Below are 22918 nucleotides of genomic sequence, written 5' to 3'. Positions count from 1 at the left end.
TCTGAAACTTTGGAGAGTCGCTGCCAATTATTGTGGACGATACTGAGCTAGATGGACCAATAGTCTGTGTCTCAGTATAAGGCAACTGGCAGAGGGGTTGCTATTCACTCCCAGTGATGTGATCGGAACTATCCAATAGCTGCTTTTGATACTCATGCAGCTACATAACATGGTGCTCACTCTTGCAATAGGTAAGCCGGATCGAGGCATTTCCTTAACAAAATACTGAGTTTCTGTGCTGAAAATAAATCTAATTTCCCTACAACAGACATAGTATCAGAATCCTCTGCAACAACTGAGTTTTTAAAAATGCTAATTTTGTGCGTTAAAACATCTAGAATGGCTCTTGTCTTGCTGAGTATTTCTATTTTAGAAAATGAAAACCAGGTATATTCAATTAGAGTTTCACTTGTCTTATACAACTTACAAAATATATTAAAATTGTGTGTGTGTGTGTGTGTGCGCGCACACACACACGCACACAATATTTTTAGTCCTGGTCAATAAATGCAGTCCCAAATTTAAAATGTATTATTTCTGGGAAATGGAGCTTACTTCTGAGTAAACACACATAGGAATCAGGACCAGCAGATATCCTAGGCAAGAATGTCAGCTTTCCCCGCTTCCTCCCAGCCCCTCGCATGGATGGGGGGTCCCCATTTATTTCTCTGAGGCTTACTTCTGAGTAAAAATGTATAGTATTGGGACCAAGGACCCCAATTCCGAAGGTCCAGAAAAGGAACCTCAAGGAAATCTTAAAAACCATTCACACCCAGCACCAAGAAACCATTCTGGTGTAGACTGCTCTTGAACATGGAGGTTCTACCACAGAGCCCAACTTCACTTGGCCTCCATATTCACAGGCAGTTTGGCTCTCATGTAGAATTTGCACATTCAAGGGTACTCTATCTCTATATATATTTCTCCTGGGTGTGCCTCCGTATGTGCGTTCCGGCCACCCAGCTGGTTGGCTGGGCTGCGTAGGCGCCTGATTGTCTGGCACAGCACACCCAGGAGAATTTGGCCAGCGGCGGGCCAGGCCATGGGTGGCAACGGTGGCCGCAGGCTCGGCCATGGAGGCGAGGCAGCAGGCCTGGACGTGGCGGCGAGGCAGTGGCGGGCCCAGCCGCAGCAACGGGACTCGGCCCAGCAGCCTGGGCCAGAAGGTGGGGGGACAGGTAGCCGGCCTCAAAGAGGCCGGCGCAGAGGGTAGCAAGCGGCGGCAGCGGGGCCAGCAGGCCCAGCTGCAAAGGCAGCACTCGGCCCGGTGGCGGGCCAGGCGGCGGAGGTAGCTTATGGCCAGGCGGCGGGACCGGGTGCCAAGGCTAGGTGTCCACAGGAGGCTGGGGTGGGAGGGAACCGGGCGGCGGGACTTGCGTGTCGGCCACCCGGTAGGAGGAGTGGTGGTGGCCACCCAGTAAGTACTGTAAAATAAAATGCAGGGGGGGGAGGAGGGAGGAGGGCAAGAGAGGGGGAAGGGGAGGGCAAGAGAAAGTGGGGGAGGGGAGGGCAAGAGGGGATGGGGCAGGGGGGAGGGGAGAGCCAGAGGGAGTAGGGCAGGGGGGAGGGGATGGCAAGAGGGGATGGGGCGGTGGGGAGGGGAGTGCAAGAGGGAGGGGGAGGGCAAGAAAGAGTGGAGGAGGGGAGAGTAAGAGTGGGGGGAGGGGGAGAGGGGAAGGGCAGGAGAGAGGAGCAGGGGAGGGGAGGGGGCAAGAGAGAGTGGGGCGGGGGAGAGGGGGATGGCAGGAGAGAGGAGCAGGGGGAGGGCAGGAGGGTGAGAGAGGGGGTGGGAGGGCAATAGAGAGTGGGGAGGGAGGGGAGGGGGCAAGAGAGTGGGGCAGGAGGGAGGAGAAGAGGGGCAAGAGTGTGGGGCAGAAGGGAGGGAGGGGGATACAGCCGGCCCCAAAGAGAGCACAGATGCTCTGTGCGGGTTGGCTAGTACAACATTAATAGTTTGTTGGCAATGGGTGAGAATGGTTTCTGGAATTTCCTTGCTGTACTTCTCTGGAGCCTCCTGGAAGCACTGTGAGAAAGAGGATGCTGGGGTGGAGTACATATACCTTTCCCAGCATCATTTTGATAATTGAACCTGAAATTCTATGTGCACACCTAGAAGGAATTGAACTCCATTAAATTCAGTGGGATTTGCTTCCATATAGTGAGGAAACAGTTAAACAATTCTTGAAAAATGGTGTTGAGGGAGAGGAGAATAACTGAAAGGTCCTTTTAAAAATGTGAGTGGAAAACAATGTAAAAATCCTGTGAGGTAAACCCACCACCACACCACTCAGCACTAGGGGTGTGCATAAAACTGGGACTGGACTCAAACTGGACTGGGCATGTTCGGTTTTGTGCACCCCGAACCGCCCCCCCCCCCCGGTTCGGGGGAAGGGGTCCACAATTTATTTATTTATTTATTTATTTATTTATTTATTTAAAAGAAATATAACTCACATTCGCCACTCCAGGGGGCTTTTCAGAGTCCATGTGGGAGTCTCTGAAGGTTCCCTCTCCCCCCGCCTGCCTCTGTTACTGTCCAAATTTCCCAGTTTGGGTGGTCTTCAGCCATTTCCAGCCTGACCCCTGGAGCAGTGGTGGTGAGTTATTTTTCTTTTAAAAAACAATTTCTAAAAAAAAAGTAGTACCCTCCGAACAGATGGGGGTGGGGCGTGTTTCAGCTTGAGCGGGTTTCGGTCCATTATCAAGTAATCAATCCGAACCAGTTCGATGTCGAAAAGGTTTGGAATCAAACCTGGAATCAAACATCTCTACTCAGCACATAGATTGTTCTCAGATAATCTGACATTAGCCAAAGCATCCTACAGGCATATGATTTGTTAGTATATTTAAGACAAAAATGCCAAAAATCCATCCTCTCCTACTTTGTAGATAATACAGTGAGATAGCGACTGACATAATGAGGAACATTACTCAAAGTAATCCTACTGAAATTAAAAGAACACGTTAAGAGATGTCTAATGTCCCTTTTAATTTCTATGAGACTACTTTGAGTAAGCCATTATCCTTTCAGACATTAATCATTAAGTGGAAACCTGAAGCTTAATGGGAAGAAATCTACACCATCTATGCTCAGAGGCTACGTCACTTGTGTACAGCTTTTAAAATATACTACTTTTTAGGCAGAAGGAAAAGAGACAGACACTAATAATTTTCATTAAAACATTTCACAACTTTATTAGAAGAGGAAGAAGAGCCAAGGCCAGAAGAGCTCATATCAGCTTCTCGGAGCTCTACTGTAGCCACAGAACAAGGTTTGGAAAACTGGAGGGAGAACAAGGCCTGGAAAAGTGCTGTTCAAGGCCTGTGTATCCTGAATGAAGGAAGGAGAAAAATAAGAAGATATAAGGGCTCATATAGGTTTTCACCCACTAAAAAGAGCAGGAGAACTGTGAGGTTTATGGGAAATTTCTGGGGAGATAATCTGTCGTTTTGGACACAGTTGTTAAAGTATTTGTTATTTTTAATGATTATTGTTGTTTGTGTGTGTGTGTTTAAGAAAAAGAAAAAATGAAGTACAGATTTAAAGTGAACACAAATTACCTCCTTCTTCTTGCACCCTTATTCACTGCTGAATAATCATCAGGTGGGATCACAGTGACACTATTACTGCATCCACTATTTTCATTTAATTGTGTTTTTTCGAGGATGGAGAGTATGACTTTATCTTAGTTGAAGGTACAACTTCAACAAAATTGTAAGTCGTAAAAACTAAATTGTAACAACTAAGTTGTTCATTGTAAGAAGTTACAAAGTTTTTGCTGTCCAACATTAGCAACTTCTACCTTGTGGTAGCTTGAGCTCACCTTGAGCTCACATGGTTATATTATTTGGCAGGTAATTTATAGAACTTCAGTCAAAACAGAACTTTGAAAACTTTACAATTTGGATCCTGATCACCCTGTTGGGCTGAGTGGAGTGTAGCCAAGTGTTCAGACATCTAATATCCCTTAATAAATATGGCCACATTTGCACGTAACATGAAACTGAAGATAGATGAACCCTGGTTTCAATATGAAACCATAAATTGCATCATAGACATTTGTCTGACTGCACTTCATCAGCCTCCTTTTTCAGGGCAGGGTGGCCCCTCCCTGCTATTGGCTGCTGAGGCTGTATCCCAGCAAGCTCATAGCCAGACTGTGGGCCAGAGAATCTGTGATTGGCCGTTATCTTGAAGGGGGCATGCCGAGTGCAATTGTGCCTTATTGGAACGATCCGCCCACCCTCGGCATGGAAAGGGCATTTAATGCCATGCCAGCACTGCTTCTGAAAGCAATAGCACTGCCCACCTCCTAAAAGCCCCTCAACAAAACTGTCCTGCACAAGCACAATGGGGGGGGGTAGGTCTTGGGGGGCACTATTTCCCTGTTACTCAGGAAAGGGAAGGGAATATGATTACTTCCCAGGAGGTGATATGTATATAAGGGAAGGCAAAGGATCTAGGGGGTCTGTCCCGCCATGACCTAGGATGCTCTTGTGATGGCTCACTCCGGCAAAACAGACCATGGAGACCAAACCACATTCCTGCTCCATTGGCAGCTTGCTGCTGGTGAACTAGCATTCTCAAGAGAGGGCCAGCATACTGAGGAGGACCATTGAGACAAGCACCCTAGATCTTCCATTAGACTGTGCTCTCATGAGTTGAGCAAACCCAACAAATGAGGCCCCACTTGTAAAGGACCCTGGCTCTCTTTGGTTAAAGATATAATTGGGGAACACCATGTCGGGGACAGATCTTTAGTCCCTTTCAAAATTCCTGAGTGTAGGCTGTCGTTGCTCTCAAGCCAGTTTGAAATGGGTCTAGATAATCAGTTTCCTCCAAAACCTCCTGGAGCTGATTAGCCACCACTCGCTCAATCACCTTGCCCAACCATGAGAGATTGGAGACTGGCCTATAACCATCCAACACTGAGGGATCTAGAGATGTCTTTTTAAGAAGTAGTCTAACCATTGCCACCTTCAAACAAGGAGGCATCCTACCTTCCCTCAGCAATGAGTTAATGATATTAACTTGCGTTTTGGGTGGTATATAAATATTTTAAATAAATCAATTAACTAATTTAATTAATTAATTAACACCTCCAGCAATCTGCGCTGCAGCCAAGTCGGGCAAGCATCTAGAGAAGAAGTGGTAGGCTGCACTGCCCCAAGCAGCTTGTCCACATCCTCAGGCATCATAGATTTAAACTGATCCAATCTAATACTGCAAGAGGGATTGCTGGACCCTACCCTAATAGAGTCGGCCCGAATACAAGAGATTTTGTCTGCAAAGAACCCATTAGAAGTGTTACAGCAGAACATAGTATCCGGGGACTGGTTTGAACTTGAGGGAGCCTGAATCAAATTCCTCATGACCTGAGACAATTCTGCTGAATGAAAAACTGCAGAAGCAATGCACACAGACCAGAATTTTTTTTTGCTGCATGCACCACCGCTTCACAAACCTTCAAATAGGCTCTATGCTGTGTCCTGTCAAATTGGAACCGAGTTCTCACCTTGCTCCTTCAGTCCTCACAACTCCTCTGTATACCAAGAGGCCACTTTTAAATCAGGTCAGAAGGGACGCTCAGGAGCGATTGTATCTACTGCCCTGGTGAGTTAGCTTTTCCAGGTTCCCACCAGGGCATCGACAGAATCACTGGTAGCACTAACATTAAAACCCTCCAAGGCTTTTTGGAATCCAAATGGATCCAGCAGCCTTCTCGGGCAGACCATCTGAATAAGTCAACCACCACTGCAGGGCTGGATTGTGACCGTGAAACTAACCTTAACCAGGTAGTCGTCCATCTATGGCAATCTATGGCATAGTTGTCCATCTATGGCCTATGACCACAGGATCCCTCATCCACAGGGCAGCCGGAAGTGGAAACAGTTACTAAATTGCTAGTTTCCCTTCCCCTGGAATGGCCAGCTGCCCTGCCAGCACCAATTCTTCTGTTCCCCACCACTACAATAATAGCTGCTCCAGAGCTGCCGGACGCAACACATCAGCAAAAGGCCTGGCACAACCGAAGAAAAGGAGGACTAACAAACTTTAACCCAGACTTCCAGCCCCACCGTAATATAACCTACCCACCCCCTCAGTCCCACAGTGGCACCAAAGACCGACCCCCTTTGGTGGCAGGCTTTGGGGGGCCACCTACAGGAGATCTGCCAGCTTTGCCTGTGGTGTGCCTTCCTCCTTTTATACCTCCAAGAGCTCCAGAAATCTCCCCTCTCATGAGAGATTCCTGGGCCCAAGGGACAGGTGGCGTGAGTCCAGCTGTCAGGAGACAGCATAGGTGGAACAGGACCTGCTGCTGGCATCAAGCAAAAACAAGCTGCAAGCAGGCTGCTCTTCAGAAGGTCCTGGGCTACAGAAGGTCTCCCACGACTGAGGCTGGAATATGCAGGCAGAGGAGAGACAGCTGGTATCTGTTGGGCAAGGTCAGGGAAACCAGCAGACTCTACCCTTCTTAACCCGCCCCCTCTTTCCTCCCCTTAAATTCCACGCTCTATATGGCGTGGAATTTAAGATGGGCACCTTAACTTGCCATTTCCATTCTTTTTAGAGCACGAGTGAAAGTGTAAAGCATCCTAACTCTTATCTTAAACCAAAGGTTTTTGGATTGCTGAATTTTTCTGTGTCCAGGAGTGGTTAAAAACTGATAGAAACCTGTACTAGGGCATGCAGTGTTTCCACAGGAATCAATCCCTTTTAGGAGTAGGTTGCCTCATTCTAAACCACTTCTGTCTTCTGAACAGTAGTCAAGAGCAGATCCACTTAAAGCCCCAGAGGAGAAAGGATGCTTCACACATCAGTTGTCAAAAGGCTTTGTTAGCAGTTTGAGGGTGGAACGATATGGTCCAAATCCATAGGGCAGATGAGCTTGAAAGATTCTTATAGCCAATATACAGGTAATAGGTTGTGATGATATCTTTTATTGGACCAAACTGTTGGCGGAGACAAGGTAAGCACTGTCAATTGCACATACTTCTTCGTTAGGCAAAAATAATCAAAGAAGAATACAAAGAAGATGGACTGTGCCAGGTTTTGTGGGTTAATGATTAGCACATCAAAAGTTCTGAGACAAAAGGGAAATTTTTCAATACAAGGGAACTGGTTGAGCAAAACGTTTATATCAGATATCTAGGAGAATAATTGTCAAAAAAAAGAGAGCCAGATTCAGCAGAAGTATAGTGTGCATAAAGATAACTAGGGTCTGAGCCTGTATTGGGAATATAAACATCTAGTCCTGGACAAGATCCAGACTAAAATTAATCATCATGACCACCCATTGAAATTAAAGGGACTTATGTTAGTCATAATTAACTTGTCTCATTTATTTCAATGGTGCTTAGTCATGACAAAGATAATCTGGATCCTACCCCATCTGATAATTAAAAAAACAGTAGTGTGATACCCCATGTTGTTTATCATTCTGAATCCTTCAATGGGGCTTTGGTTTCAGGATGAATTAACTGCTAGCTCAGCAGCTGTCTCAAGACCACTTCATGCATGATTTCCCCCCTACACTTAGATTATTCCCATGTAGCAAGACCGATCTACACTGCTGTATTTGAAAGCATATTATTCCATTAATACAAAGATTAGACAAACTACGACGCATACTGAATGCCAATCAGTTATGTGTGGGAAAACAAATTCTTATACTATTTTTCATTTATTTATTTAGTTATTCTATTCTATTTTATGCATTTGCATACCACCTACTACTAAAGTCTCAAGTCAGTTAAGTAAAAACAGCAAAAAAATAAAAATAAAACAAAGATCAAAACATATACAGAATTCATTTTAAAACAATTTAAAACAAAAACAAACATTCAACTAAAAGCCTAGCTGAACAGATGCATCTAAAAGTAGTTGGGGATGGAATAGCTCTAATTTCAACAGGAAGTGTGTTCCTCAGCCCCATTGCAACTATCTTTATAATTAATTCTCCAAGACGGGCCAGTCTTGGATGTGTGGAGATGCGTGGCAACATCTTGCAAGAGTTCCACAATGAGAAGTGGCTGTTGCCGGGCTGGCGGCAGGCCGAGGAGAAGTGGCTGCTGCTGGGCCAGCTGGTGGGGCAGGGCAAGGCGAAGCAGCCACCGGAGGGCCGAGTAAAAGTGGCTACTGGTGGGACACCCGGCAGGCCAAGGAGAAGCGGCCGCTGCTGGACTGAGGAGAAGTGGCTGAGGGGAAAGCTGGGTGGGGGGAGGCCGGCCAGAAAGTCGGGCATGCCGGCGTGTGTGTGTGTGGAGGGGGGAGACAGCAGCAGTGGCTGGCCCAGCTGGAGCTTCAGATGCTCAGAAAGAGAGAGAGTTGTGCCAGGAGAGAGAGAGAGTTGTGAGGGGAAAGAGAGAGTTGTGGGGGAAGCGATCGAGAGAGAGTTGTGGGAGGGAGGGGGCGAGGGAGAGAGTTGGGGGGAGAGCGAGAGAGAGAGTTGGGGTAGCGAGAGACAGTTGTGGGGGGGAGCGAGAGAGAGTGAGTTGTAGGGGGGTGAGAGAGTGAGTTGTGGGGGGGAGAGTGAGAAAGAGTGAGTTGTGGGAGGAGAGAGAGGGGGAGGATGCCAAAGGCTCACTGCACTACCACACATATGCTCTGTGTGGGGTCAGCTAGTTATATTTATTTATTTAACATATTTGTATACTACCCACTACTGAAGTCTTTAGGTGGTTTCCAGCAATAAAACAAACCAAGAAGTTTTAAAACAATTAATTATACTCACCTCCATCAGTAAAACTGGCAGCACCCCCAGACAAACCTCTTTTGATTGTCTTAATAGGCAGTGGGGCTCATAATGAAGAAGGCATTGGCTGCATCTGCACGTAACATGAAACCAGAGGTTGTTGGACCTACAAACCATGAATCACATCGCAGATGGTTGTCCAACCACAGTCCAGCAAACTGTTTTCAGAGCAGGGGAGCCCCTCCCTCTTCCTGGTCCGCTGAGGCTGCATCTCAGCAAGCTCCATCCCACAAGCTCCATACTGTTCGCATTGCCAGACTGTGAGCAAGACATCAGCATGTCTTCAGGGTGGCAGACATTGGCCATGATCTTTAAGGGGGCATGCCGAGCACAATCATGCCTTTTCAGAATGGTCCGCCTGCCCTTGGAAGGGAAAGGGTATTTAAATCCCATTAAATGCCATGCCATTCAAGCTTTTCTTCTGCCTTCGTAAGAGCCCTGCAACAAAACTGTTTCACACAAGCACAATTTATGGCAGTGGGGGGATCTTGGGGGCACTATTTTCCTGTTACTCAGGTAAGGGAAAGGAACATGATGACTTCCTAGGAGGGCCTATGTATATGAGGGAAGGCAAAGGATCCTGGTATCTGGCCCACTATGACCAAGGATGCTTGTGTGATGGCTCACCTCAGCAAAGCAGTCCATGGAGACCAAACTGCACTCCTGTCCCCATGGCGGTTTGCCACCAGGGAATTAGAACCATCATCAGAGGACCAGTCTACTGGGGAGGATCTTAGGCTTGTCAACCTTCGATCTTCCATAGGACATTTTCTGTGGTTGATGGTAGAACGTTTGCACAGCAACCCCCTCCTCTCCAGGGAAGCCTTTGACGCTCCATGTGTCCGGGCGTAGCTGGGTGAGCAGACTTGGAAAACACCAGGACTGGGGACAGATCTTTACTCTCATTCAAATTTCCTGGGTTGGGATCAGCGTTGTGCCATATGCAAATCTGCCACTGCAGGGAATCACAGGAGAGGGGAGCCTCGATTTCCAGTGATCCCAAGAGAGTGGGGTCACCATTCTGGGCAAAAATAAAGGTCAGCATGTTCAGATGGGTGGACAGGCTGGCAGAGGGCACAGTCTGACAACTTCACGGCAGTCTCCAAGACAGGGAGAGCTGCTGCTGGGGTACCCGTCCCCATGGCTTGCTTGTATGGCGCAACCTGGCTGGGCAGCATCTACCATGTCCTCATGCATGTCTCCATGGCCCGATACTCTCATGAGAGAGCGGTCTATAGGAGAAGGGGATGTCATCGCACATTACTAGTGATTTAGCTTAACACCTCTGTCTCCACAGACCTTTATTCTCATGAGTTGTGAAGGGGTATTCCCTTACACTCTCATGAGTGAATGGTCCACTCAGGAATAGCACCCATCATTATCACAAATGAGGAATCGTTCCTTTCACTGGGGGCAATGCTGATCCTGCTGCTTACTCTCATGAGCAAGTCTAGGGACTGCACAAGTTCCCCAAGGGGATCGGGCTGGGCCCTCCTTCCCCAACATCACTGTACAACAAATAGACCTGACCCATTCAAGAATTCCTGGGTGGGGCTGCCATTTAAACCCAACCCTGGGTATCAGCACCCTATCATATGTTGACGTTGCAACGCTCTAATGATGCTGCCCTGCTTATGCTGTCACCTCAAGTGCATGTGCTTGTGAACATACATCTTTGTTGCTTCATTTTCAGAGAGCAAAACACATAGTGCCCGTCTTGCCATCCCATTCTTTTTCCTTCCTGATTGGCAAGAGGGGGGAACGGGACAGAGTGAGAAGAAGGCATGCCCTGTGTGACTTTTCCATTTGACAGGCTGACAAGCTAGGGATGGGACGTGGTGGCATCCCTGCTGCCAAGCAACTGCTTTGTTGGATTGGAGAAGGTGGGCGGGGCATGTGCAGATAGCGCAGGTATGGGGTGGACATGATCCTGGGTAGGTCTGTGATGCTTTCTCTATGGTTATGGTTCCAGAAACCGGACGAAAGCACAGTTACAGGGACATCTGCATTCGAACACAACGCTGCCACTGAAAACCTCAGGTTACAGCAGCAAAACACACTACAAACTGGAGGTTCAAACTGGAGTTTGGCGAAACCTCAGAGCTGTTGGTGACTGACCAGGGGAAAGATCTTGGGGTTGTGGTGGACAGCTCATTTAAAGTGTGCGGCAGCTGGGGAAAAAGGCGAATTCCATGCTAGGAGTCATTAGGAAGGGGACTGAAAATAAAAATGCTAATATTATAATGCCCTTATACAAATCTATGGTGCAGCCACATGTGGAGTACTTCATACAGCTTTGGTCACCATATCTTAAGAATGATATTGTAGAACTAGAAAAGGTACAGAAGAGGGCAACCAAGATGATCAGGGGCCTCGAGTATCTTCCTTATGAGGCTAGGCTACAGCATCTGGGTCTCTTAACCTTGGAAAAGAGGTGACGTAGGGGAGACACAATCAAGGTGTATAAAATTATACATGGAGTGGAGTGGGTAGAAAGAGATAAATTTCTCTCTCACACACACAACACTAGAACCAGGGGTCATCCCCATGAAACTGAAATTTAGGACCGACAGGAGGAAGTACTTTCTCACACAATGCATAATTAATCTATGGAATTCCTTGCCATGGGATGTGGTGATGGTCACCAGCTTGGATGGCTTTAAAAAGGGCTTAGACAAATTCATGGAGGACAGGTCTATCAATGGCTACTAGTCTTGTGGCTGTGAGCCACCTCCAGCCTCAGAGGCACAATGCCTCTCAATACCAGTTGCACCGGAGCAACAGCAGAAGCAACTCTCCTCTTGCCTGTGGGCTCTCCAGAGGCATCTGGGGGGCCACTGTGCAACAGGATGCTTGACTAGATAGACCTTGGGCCTGATCCAGCAGGGCTGTTCTTATGTTATGATATTGCTGCCCAGAACAAAACTCATTCTGTGCACTGATGAAAAAGATTAGAGGGAACACTGCTCCCATACTGCATACCTGTTCCTTCTGGAGGAGTGTAATCCCATCTTGAACCAGCAGATGTATCCTATCTCCTAAATTGCAGCTCCCTATAATGAGTCCCTTCATTTTGTCTGGATTCAGCCTCTGTTTGTTATCCCTCATCCAGCCCATTACTGCCCCCAGGCTCATTAAAAACATCACAGCAGCTAGTTGATGGTTGCAGATACAAATCTGGGGAAGGAGAGGCCCATATTAGCCACTATCCTCCCTTCAGAATTCCGCTGGACATGAGCTTGTGAACACAATATGTGCAGCAAGGAACTGCTTCTTTGCTGCACATACTATATTACCAAAGCACAGGTCTTCAGTTGTGTTCTGTATTGTAATCTGTCAGATTTGAGTTGAGTCCTTCTCCACTTGCGATCCAGTTGTCTGTCTAGCTGCTGCAGCTCCCATAGTTCTTCCACGTACCATGAAGCTAATTTAGAAGCATATTAGAGGGGATGCTTAGAAGCGATCCTGTCTACTGCCCTAGTGAGTTCCAAATCTCCACCACTGTATCAAAATGATCACTGACAGAGCCAACCCTAAACTCTCCAAGGATCCTTGGAATCCTATTGGATCTAATAGCCTTCTCATGCAGACCATCCTAAGAGGCCCTTCACCCCTGCAGAGGTGATTAGTGGCTGCAAATAAAAACTTAACCAGGTGGTGGTCCATTCATGACAATTGGGAAATCATAGGAATCCCCACCCACAGAATACCTCCATGATCAGAACAAAAAACCAAATTGAGCATGTGATCAGCTGCATATGTTGGTCCCAAGATCACTTGGGAAAGGCTCATAGTTGTCATAGCTGCTATAAACTTGTGAGCTACCTCCGTCCAAAGTGTACATTGAAGTCACCCACCACCTTCAGCCTGGGTGACTTCAATGCCAACTTTGCAACCAGGTCAGTCAGCTCAGTTAGGGAGTCTGTTGGGCAGCAGGGTGATTGGTGCAACAACAGAAGTTCCAATCTATCTCTAATCTCAAGACTTAAGTACACACATTTGATATAGTCAGGTGCTCTGCCAGAGACTCTGGTAGAGGAGATGTCATTCTTCTAGACCACTGCCAACGTCCTCCCACCTGCTCCACAAAAGAGGGGGAGAAGATGGGACCAAACTGGGCCACTAGCCTCCCCTAACCAGGTCTCTGAACCAGATTGGCACCCTCTTCCACAATCAGATCATGGATAATTTCTTATTTCCTTTGAATCAACCTGGCATTACAGAGGAGCAAGGTGAGGTTCTGTGAGATTGTTAGAGGGACTGGCTTGGCTGGTGGTTCCTCCTACCTTGATAAAGCATTGGGTATGAGAGCTGGGTGGTAGGACAGTGCCGTCTGACCCAGCTCCTCTCTCCCAAACGATAACTTCCTTCCCCTCTGACCGTGCTGTTTCCCTTGCACATGATCACAAACTGGAGCACCTGCCCTACCCTAATTATAATCGTGTGAACTACCTTACAGTCTTCAGCAGTGGGCCCTTCTGAAGGCTCTAGGCAACTGCCCAACAATGCAGGCCTCTGACACTGAGCCTAGCTTAGAATACTACCTGTCAGGTGCTATGAGGGAAACTTGCTTTCTTTTCTAAATGAGAATAATAGACTAGTATTCATTTCCCTTTTGCTGCTGTTTAAAATTAGACATTTTGTCCTAGGTCATTCAAAATATCTTGCATGTCCATGTAACTTGTGTGCTTGGAGTTATGCTATATGGATACGATATTTTTTGACCCAGTTTTGAATGACTTGAGCTTTCATCCCATGTCTTTGATCATCTCCTACTTGTTCAGAGATAAGGACTCTAAAATAACAAAGGCAGTGCTACATTTGAGACAGCAGCCTCCAAGGTTAGGCACAGGCTGCTTTAACAAGGTGGTGTGGTAGGGCTGTTATAATGACATGTCTGATAGATGTGGCTGGACTTTTTAGAGATTTAGAGTCTTTGTTGAGTATTTTTAGAGCAATTTGTATACTCTTTGTGTTTGCTAGTTGAATTGTGATTTTAAGATACACACAGGCACGCATGCGCACACGGTTGCAGATGATGGCTGATGATGGAAGGAACATCTTCAGGTTCTTCTGGTGTATGTTACCCAAGCACGTTTAATTGCCTTGATATAAAATATGTGGCAGAGTGCAAGCAGGAAATCTGGATTAAGCATTATTGAACCTGCTCAGTTTATTATCTCTTAGCTTGAAAAGCTATGCTGAGGTGGTTCTAAAAGGGCTGGCTGAGGGTGGAAAGCATCTTGGTTTCCTTAAACTAACTAATGTTGTCTCCTTCTTGTCTGGGGTATTGTGTCTGCAGGTTCATTTTCAGCAGAGTTATCCCAGGTCACGAGGAGTTTAATTCATGCTCCATTTTGAATCAGTCCCTGGAGACTATGTTCTGCTGTAATGGTTTTTATGGGTTCTTTGCAGACAAAATCTCTTGTATTCTGGCCAACTTGGACTCCACTATTTCTGAAGAGTCAACTAAGGGGGTGTCAGCAATCCCTCCTGCAGTATTAGATAGGATCAGTTTCAATCTGTGACTCCCAAGGATGTGGACAAGCTGCTTGGGGAGGTGCAGCCTACCAGCTGTTCTTTGGATCCTTGCCCAACTTGGCTGCTTCTGTCTAGCAGGGAAATTGTTGGAGGTGGCCTAGTTAATATCATTAACTAATCGCTGAGGGAGGAATTGGTAGGTACTGCAATTATTTATCAATTTGATGTCCTTCTCTACTGAACCCACTGCACTGGACTTTGTGAGGTAAGCTCTGTTTAATGTGTCTGTCAGTACAAGATCTTTGCCTGGATGGTACTGGATATGCACATCATAGTTCTGTAGTTGCATTAGCATTCTCAGAAGCCTCTTTGGGGGGCCCAGTAATGGCTTCTACATAATGGTTTCCAGTGGCTTATGGTCTGATTGGACATGCACAGTCTGCCCAAACATGAGCTGATGGAATTGTTCCATTCCAAATAGTATAGCCAAAAGTTCTTTTTCAATCTGTGCATAACTTCTTTGTGTTTCTGACAGTGCTCTGCTGGCAAATGCAATTGGTTGCTGATTCTGTAACATGCATGTAAAGTCAGTATTAGATCTTTCTAAAGGCTAACACAAATCAGAGATAGAAGGAAAGGGGTATGTGAAGGTAGGGAAGGCATTCAGGAATGCAATATCTGGGAGTCAGGAGTTAGTAGATGGAAGAAGAAGGGGGGAGGGGAGTGGGGACCGAGGCTGTAGAAACAGAATAATTACCAGATCCTGGCGTGGAACAGCAAGTGTGCGTAGATTAGGTCTGAAGCTTGGCAGCAGAGTTCAGGCAGGCCTCAGGTATCCATGCTGGATATTGCTGGAGGTAGACAGAAATAACTCTGATCTCTAGCCCCGCGATAGAATCACCAGTAATTTATTGTCTAGGAAGAACTTTTGCTTCAGCATCACAGTTTTAGCAACAAGTTCAGGAATGAGCAGCTCTGCTAGTTGGACAAAGCTTACTGACTGGCCATGTCTGAGGTGGCCTCTTTTATACAGGCTGGTCCTTTTGATCTGTCTTGAATCTCAGAAGTGTCAATTGCTTTATCATTATTGATCAGTTCAGGATATTAGGTCATTCCAGGATAACAGGATCTGAATTCCATCTCCTGTTAGCTGTTATCAGAAAAAAATTATATTCTTGTGTTCCTAAAACATCTGCATTTCTGAACTTTGCAGATGGGCATTCTCTCATGTCCACAGACTCCTGGCGTCTTCCCTCAAAGAGTGTTAAAAGTCACAGGTTTTAGTGTTAAGGAAGAAGCTAAGCTATATGTGTGAGACAGCAATTAAATCACTTCTTGTGTACATCCACCTAGTGTGTAACTCTAAAAACATTCAAAGTTACAGCAATAGGATATTTGTGTGAGACTAGTAATTAATGCATTTGATTAAGGCAAAACAATGTAGGCAACAACAACATGGTAAACCTTCTGCCAGATGAAATGCAAGATTAGCTTCTAGTTTTCTTCAAAGCCATTACCTGAGAGCAAAGTCCAGACAATTTGGCTTGTCGCTTAGGAGTTAGTCATTTCACTCAGAATTCGTGCATCAATTTATTTCTTAATAAAGTCGAGTCAGACACAGGCCTTGATTTCTCATAGTTTTGGACTGGTAACTCTGGGTCCAATATGGTAGCCAGGGTGGCCACGACAACCTGTGATCACATGGCCAGATATTGATTCAAAACTGCTTAGTGGTGTTATGGAAGAAATATATAGTTTGATCTTACCAGTTTCTCTACAAATCCACAGTTCCATAGCCTTTTTTGACTGGTTTATTCACTGATTTGTGCATTGTCTCAATTTTAGCAACATCTGTATCTCTTATCTGCTATATAAGGATTCTGTACTTGCTTTACAAATAACCCTAGCTTCGTGTTATTGTTGAACTATTGAATCCAGTGCCTTTTCCTCTCATTTACTCACTTTTATTCTCAAAGCAAACAGGTAACATGGTAACATGCCATCTAGACTAGAGATGCAAGATCTCAAATGTTATTGCCTTTAACATCTAGTTGAAACATGAAAAGAGTGAAAGCTTGCAAAATGATCAAGTAACTGGAGCTTGTTCCATAATGAATATAATTTTACTGCTCCATAGTACTGATTCTGATTTTGCAATTTTACCACAACTCAGCCAAGGAATGCCTTACTACTTCAGAGATTAGCCTTCATTCCAGAAACTGATGTGTGTGGAAATGTGGAAGACTTATACTTAGTCACTGTGAGCTTGAAAAGCAGAGGTTTGTTAACGTGCTGGTTGCTAAGCACCAAGAGTGTGTTTATATTACAGTCTTGCTTAGCCTTTTGTTAGTGCAGCTTACCTGCAAAGAAATAGAACCTGAGCAGTCTTTGGTCTCTGTCAGCGTTGTTCTTCCCTAAAGAAGTAATGACACTTCAGATGTCCTGAACCAATGTTTGGAGGTGGTGATAGACTGGATGTGGCCAAACAAGCTGAGACTTACTCCTTGCAAGACAGAGGTACTGGTAGTCAGTAGAAGAGCTGATCTGGGAGGAGGTGTTATGCCTGTTCCTGATGGAATGTCACTCTTTCAGAAGGAGCAGGTGTGCTGTCTGGGTGTGCTTCTGGGCCCAGCATTGCTCCAGAAAGGTCAGGTAGCGAATGTGGCCTGTGGTGCTTTTGTGAAGCTTTGTCTCATACATCAGTTGAAGCCTTTCCTGGAGAAAGGAAATCTGGCCATCCCCATCCATTCACCAGTCACATACCAGTTAGATTAGTGTAATGAGCTCTATGTACGGCTGCCCTTAAAAAATGTATTCAGAATCTACAATGTGTGCAAAATGGTGCTGGCACATTGCAGATGGGAGCCTCTTAGAGGGAGTGTGCCACTGTTTTTGGATTCCCCCCCCCCCATCTTGTATAGTTTTAATTTTTACCGTAAGTTGCCATGAATCTGTAAAAGAAAGTCAGGATATTTTTTTAAAAAAATAAATCAATAATAACTACATACTCCTTTGGTTAATGAACCGCTGTTGGCTCCCATCTGTTTTCAGATCCAATTTAAGGTGCTGGTATAAACTGATCAGGCCCTAGGTACATCAAGAGCCACCTGCTCCCATATAATTCTGCCTGCCTGCTATAATTTCCAGGGTAACTACTTAAAGGGCCACCAACTGCTGAGGCTTGGTTGAGCACACAAAACAGGGCTTTTTCTGTGGTTGTGCCCAGGTTCCAGAACTCCTTCCCTCCATCCTGGGAGAATTGTGCGGCTGTTCCATCTCTCCTGGCTTTTAGATGTCTCTTGAAAACATATCTGTCATCCTAAAACACTGAGTTTTTGGACCAGATTGCAGGGTATGTGTATGTGTTCTACTGTTTTATTTTGTCTAATTATGTAGTTATGTGATTGTAAGAGTTGATATTTGATGTATTTGTTGAGAAGCTGTTTTTAATCTACATATTTTATGTACAATTGATCTTGTTGGCCACTTTGAGGCATTTGTGTGAAAAGTGGAATACAAATCAAAGAAATAAAAATCAGAGAACAGCACTTGTATTAAGACTGCAATCAAATGTACACTTACCTGAGAATAAACCCAGTTAAACTCATTGGGCAGCATCCAAACTAACACTGCCCTTGCATTAAATTGTCTTGAGCGTGTAATAATTTTTGCCAAGCTTCCCCTTTCTTCTTCTGCCCTCATGTCTTCCAAAAATATGTGCCTGAGGACAGAGAGATCCTCAGGCATATACTTTGGGGACAGCAGAGGCAAGTGGGGAGACGCAACAATTGTTGCATGCACAAAGCATTCTATAGAAATGAAAATAAATAAATAAATAAATAAGATAAGATAAGATAATGTGAGGGAGGTGTTAGTATGGATGTTGCCCATTGGGACTTATTAGCAGTGCTGCCACTTAAAATAAATGTCTGCCACTTACTTAGGCACTCTTGGATAGTGGTGAGAGTGTTTGATTTGGATGTGAAGTCCAGGATTGAAGGCCCTTTCTGACAAAAGTCCAGAAGGTGGCAAGATCCTGTCTCTCAGCCTACTGTACCTCACATTCTATGAACATAAGATATGAGTAACCCTATATAGGAGAGACCTGATGATATCAGGGACTGTGCAGAAGATTTAAGGGTGGGGTCTACAAGGTATGCCCCAAAATATTAGTTTTAGGGGGAAAGACCAAAGTTCTCCCTGAACCAAAAACCAACCCTCGATCAATGGCTGGATTAATGGCTGTTTCTTTTCTTTATATCAGTGAAAAATATGCTGGTCTTCCATTTGTTACTTCTTCTCCCTTCTCCCTTCTTCCATTTATTTCAAGGAGACTCATTGTCACCTTTACTTTTTGTAATCTCCCTAATTTCGCTATCCATTATCTTGAACAAAACAAACCATGGATACCAAATTCCAAAAACATCAATTAAGCTTTCCCATCTTCTTTACATGGACAATCTAAAGCTTTACAGAAAGTCACCATCCAAAATTGAGTCTTTACACGGTTAGAATTTATAGCCATGATATCGCAGTGGAGTTTGGACTGGACAAATGGACTATATTGGCAATAAATCAAGGAAAAATGACAACTAGTGAAGGAATTGTGATGCCAAACAGAAACAACAAAAAGTCTGTCAACTGAGGAAAGTTATAAGTAATTTGGGCACTCTCCAAAGTGACAAGATCAAGCATGCTGAAGTGAAGAGCAAAGTTAGTCAGGAATATATCAGGCAAGTAAGAAAGACACTGAAGTCCAAACTTAATGGTGGTAACACTATCAAAGCAATCAACACACAGGCAATTCCTGTAATCCGTTATATAGCAGGTATTGTTGACTGGACACAAGCAGAATTGGATGCGCTGGATTGGAAAACCAGGGAAATAATGACCATCAATCATGCTCTGCACCTAAGAAGTGATGCTGATAGGCTGTACCTGCCAAGAAATGAAGGTGGACATGGAATGTTGCAAGTCAGACAGTCTGTTGAAGAAGAAAAACGAGCATTGGTGGAATACATCAATGAAAGCCAAGAAGAAATGCTATAGGAAGTGAGTAAGACAGGACTGTTGAAAATAAAGAAATCAAAGGATGAATACAAAAAACAACAGATGAAGAATCAACAAGAAAAATGGCACAACAAACCATTGCATGGTCAGTTCTTTAAAGACCTACAATCAAAAGTCAACAATAGCACAACATGGCAGTGGTTAAAGAAGGGGACACTGAAGAAGAAACAGAAGGTCTCATTTTTGCAGCCCAGGAACAATCACTACGAACAAATGTTATAAAAGCAAAAATTGGTAAGACACAGAAAGACAGTAAGTGTCGGTTATGCAAGGAAGCGGATGAGACGGTTGAGCACCTTGTATGTTGTTGTAAGAAAATAGCAGAGACAGATTTTCTAAGGAAAGACACAATAAAGTTGCTGCAATGATCCACTGGAACCTTTGCAAGAATTACAAATTGCCAGCAAGCAAGAATTGGTGGAATCATCCAATTGAGAAAGTCACAGAAAATGAGGAGGCAAAAATCCTTTGGGATTTTAGAATACAAACTGATAGACATTTAGTGCACAATACGCCAGATCTGACAGTCATTGAGAAGAATCAGGTTCTGATTAATTGATATTGCAGTCCCAGGGGATAGACGAGTCGGCGAAAAGCAACTGGAGAAAATAACTAAATACAAGGACCTTCAGATTGAAATTGAGCGGCTCTGGAAAAAGAAAACAGTAGTGGTGCCAATAGTTGTTGGTACCCTTGGTGCAGTACCAAAAGAACTTGAACACCATCTTAACACCTTGGGCATCTATAAAATTTAAACACATCAGCTACAGGAGGCAACACTACTCGGGACCGCACAAATACTACGATGCTATCTTTAATTCTTCTTTAGTTATCCTAGACCCTTGGAAAGGGCCCAATAATTAAAGTACCAAATCCAGTCAATAACATCTGGTAGACTGTGTGTAAATAGATGATGATGATGATGATGATAAATAAAATCTATATACCCACATATTAGTAAAGTAGTTTGCAAGCATGCTTTCCATACCACAGAGTCGGGACTATCTGTGTTTGAACTATAATCCTAACCCATCCTTTCCAATGGGAGAGTTTACCCACATTTTCCAGGAGTTTAGTGAATTTTTCAAGAGTTTTCCATTGTTTTGGTAGTCTGGGGAAAGTCTGGCACCTACCTGTGAAAATGGCATGTTTCTATCTTGCATGGTTTGGGTGTTTCATGTCAATCAGTGAGTGAGGCCAGGCAGCTTCACACACACACACACACACACACACACACACACACACACACACACACTCTTTTCTAAACAAATGTTCTCAAAACATTCACATACAAGTTAAAACAATTAAAATATTGTTTTAAGCCTGAAGCATGCAAAAACAAACAAGAAGCCACAGCAGTCGACAATTTAAACACCCAACTCTCTAAGTTTAGCTGTTTTCCATTATGTTCCTGGCTGGCTGAAGTCAGGTAAATTTTCAGAAGATGAGGCTGTTCTCACGAGTAGCCAAGACCAGGCTAAGGAAGCCAAGACTGTGTTTGGCTGCCCATCTGTAAGAACTGCTGGGAGGCTCCCGGCAGTAGCGGCTCCTGGTGGTACCTCGGCAGCAAACCTGCCTATGGAGCCCACCTCATAAACAAGGTTAATGGAGCGAGCCTACTCTTAGCCACTTTCCCCTGATCATGTAAATACAATTATTCAGTGCTGTTGCTGAAGCACTGATGGGCACCTGCCTGTCCTGGGGGGATCCACACAATGCACTGTGCACTCACACAGAGGTGCTGTTACCCCTGGACTTTGGGACCCCCAAATCCTCTATAGTCTTTCCTGGGTGGTGTGGCCACCTAGCCAAGCATAATCATGCTTAGTTTGCAGGGGAGGGGGGCGGGGCTGCCAAAGGCTTTTAGGTCCAGCCTCCAAAATTACCTAGGTGCACCTCTGCACTCATGCAGTGCATTATGGGATTTCCACAGGCCGGGACAATGCATCCCAGCCTCTGTGCTCCATTCCTGGGGCAACCAGATGGTTCTCGGAGATCATCTGTGGGGGACTTCTGAAGCCTCCCCCACCACCTGCCCAACCTCAGTCTTTAGGAAGAAAGGGAATCTAGGAAGATCTCTCAGGGGAAATAATTGTAAGAAAAATGTTGATGAGTTCTAACTAACCCATTAAACTCGTTAATGAGAATTACAGAGTCCTTAAACCTGGACTTAACTTTACTGATTCCTGTTATTTGCCTGTTTTGTATGGGGATGCAAATTGATTGCCGTAGCTAGTGTTTAAAAATTTAATCATCTACGGGCTAAACTAGACTAGATGCTAGGAGTTCTATGATGAGATTGCCTACATTTTCTTTTTTAGTTCAAAAAAGCTGTGGAGGGTGATTGGATCAGGAAAACAGTGCTGTGGGTGGCACTCTCCCACCCATCTTGCCACTTTCCCTATCTAAATTCCATCCCCCACAAGCTTCAATTTACCTGGGGGTAGGGGGAGTATCCTGAATGGTGTGCATTGCGAACCCAGACCCAAATAATGACAGGACATGCATAGTTGGAAGAAACTAGGGCCACTTTATTAAATAATTACAAGAAGAAATTATAAACCTGCAACAAGGAATTGAACTAAAGTGTGGGTATCCCCTATGTGGGTCAATCTCATAAGAGGTATGCCCAAAGGAGGGTGAAGGACGGGGCTTTGATTTGGCTTAGAACCAGTCTGAACCTTATCTCGACCACAAGGTTACCCCCAATGAGGGGATGCATGACAGCTCACCTCAACCCAGATCGCAAGGCACTGAGCGGCATTCTCTGGCATGCATCCGAGTGAGAGCGGATCCAGCCCCAGAGTTGCGAGATCACCAAGCCTTCCTCCATATTCACACTCACCATAACAGCCCTCCAGCCCAACACTATTAATTAACCTACCCTGACCCACACTCAACTGTAAAGTGACCAAATAACCCAATGACCACCTTAACAAAGTCAGAGAGAAGTAGGCAAAAAAAGCCCCCAACATAGCCAATCAGCTGAGACCCAAAAAAGTCCTACTTGGCCCCAAGAAGCAACCAGAATATCCCCCACTGAGTCAAGGGGCGGGTGGTAGGATGCCTGCCCGCAGAGCAACTGAGAGAGAATGGAACAGAGCCTTATGCAGGTGCTGTGCACTGATTGGTCCACCTGCAACATGTGATGGGGGACAAAAATGGCAGCCTGCATGCTTGCTTCTCAGGCAGGGCCTGCAACTCTTCCCCCCACTCACCCGGTATCGCTGCAATTGCAGCTAAGGGGGCGGAGAGCGGCTTTCCCCACCCCTAACAAATAGCAAATGGTGGGGGGGGGGAAGTTAAGTTAAGAAGTCGGCATGGCAGAAAGGGTTAAATAACCTCTTCCCAGCTTCTCTGACCTGTTTCTGGATCCCGCACACTGCACTAAAATCAATGTGAGAGATCTGGCCACAGATCTCCCAACATGTCATCTAACTTGGTCATCATTTGATTACATTTTTGAACACTGCTTATTGCAGTTTGCATGCTCATATATAATTGGTCACACTGAGTACTCTTATTCGTTCTGAATGTGCTGCTATAGTGCATTACATGGACTGTAACAAAAGGTCACACTGAGGTATTTGGGATAAAGGCTATGAAATAAC

At 45.2% G+C, this 22918-nt stretch overlaps 1 long non-coding RNA gene across 2 annotated transcripts; it reads right to left on the bottom strand.

Annotated features, from left to right (window-relative positions):
• Positions 1–3181: 3181 nt before the first annotated feature.
• Positions 3182–15246, bottom strand: LOC128343672 (uncharacterized). Of its 2 annotated transcripts, XR_008315635.1 has the most exons (4): positions 14995–15246; positions 9384–9777; positions 8736–8829; positions 3182–3331 (listed from the first exon to the last, which is right to left on the bottom strand). It is a non-coding gene; the product is annotated as an uncharacterized LOC128343672 (long non-coding RNA). The 2 variants fall into 2 exon arrangements; XR_008315636.1 differs by lacking the exon at positions 9384–9777.
• Positions 15247–22918: the final 7672 nt, after the last annotated feature.

Source organism: Hemicordylus capensis, chromosome 2, assembly GCF_027244095.1.
Source record: "Hemicordylus capensis ecotype Gifberg chromosome 2, rHemCap1.1.pri, whole genome shotgun sequence".
NCBI classification, from domain to species: domain Eukaryota; kingdom Metazoa; phylum Chordata; class Lepidosauria; order Squamata; family Cordylidae; genus Hemicordylus; species Hemicordylus capensis.
This window is presented reverse-complemented; position numbering and strand designations above follow the sequence as displayed.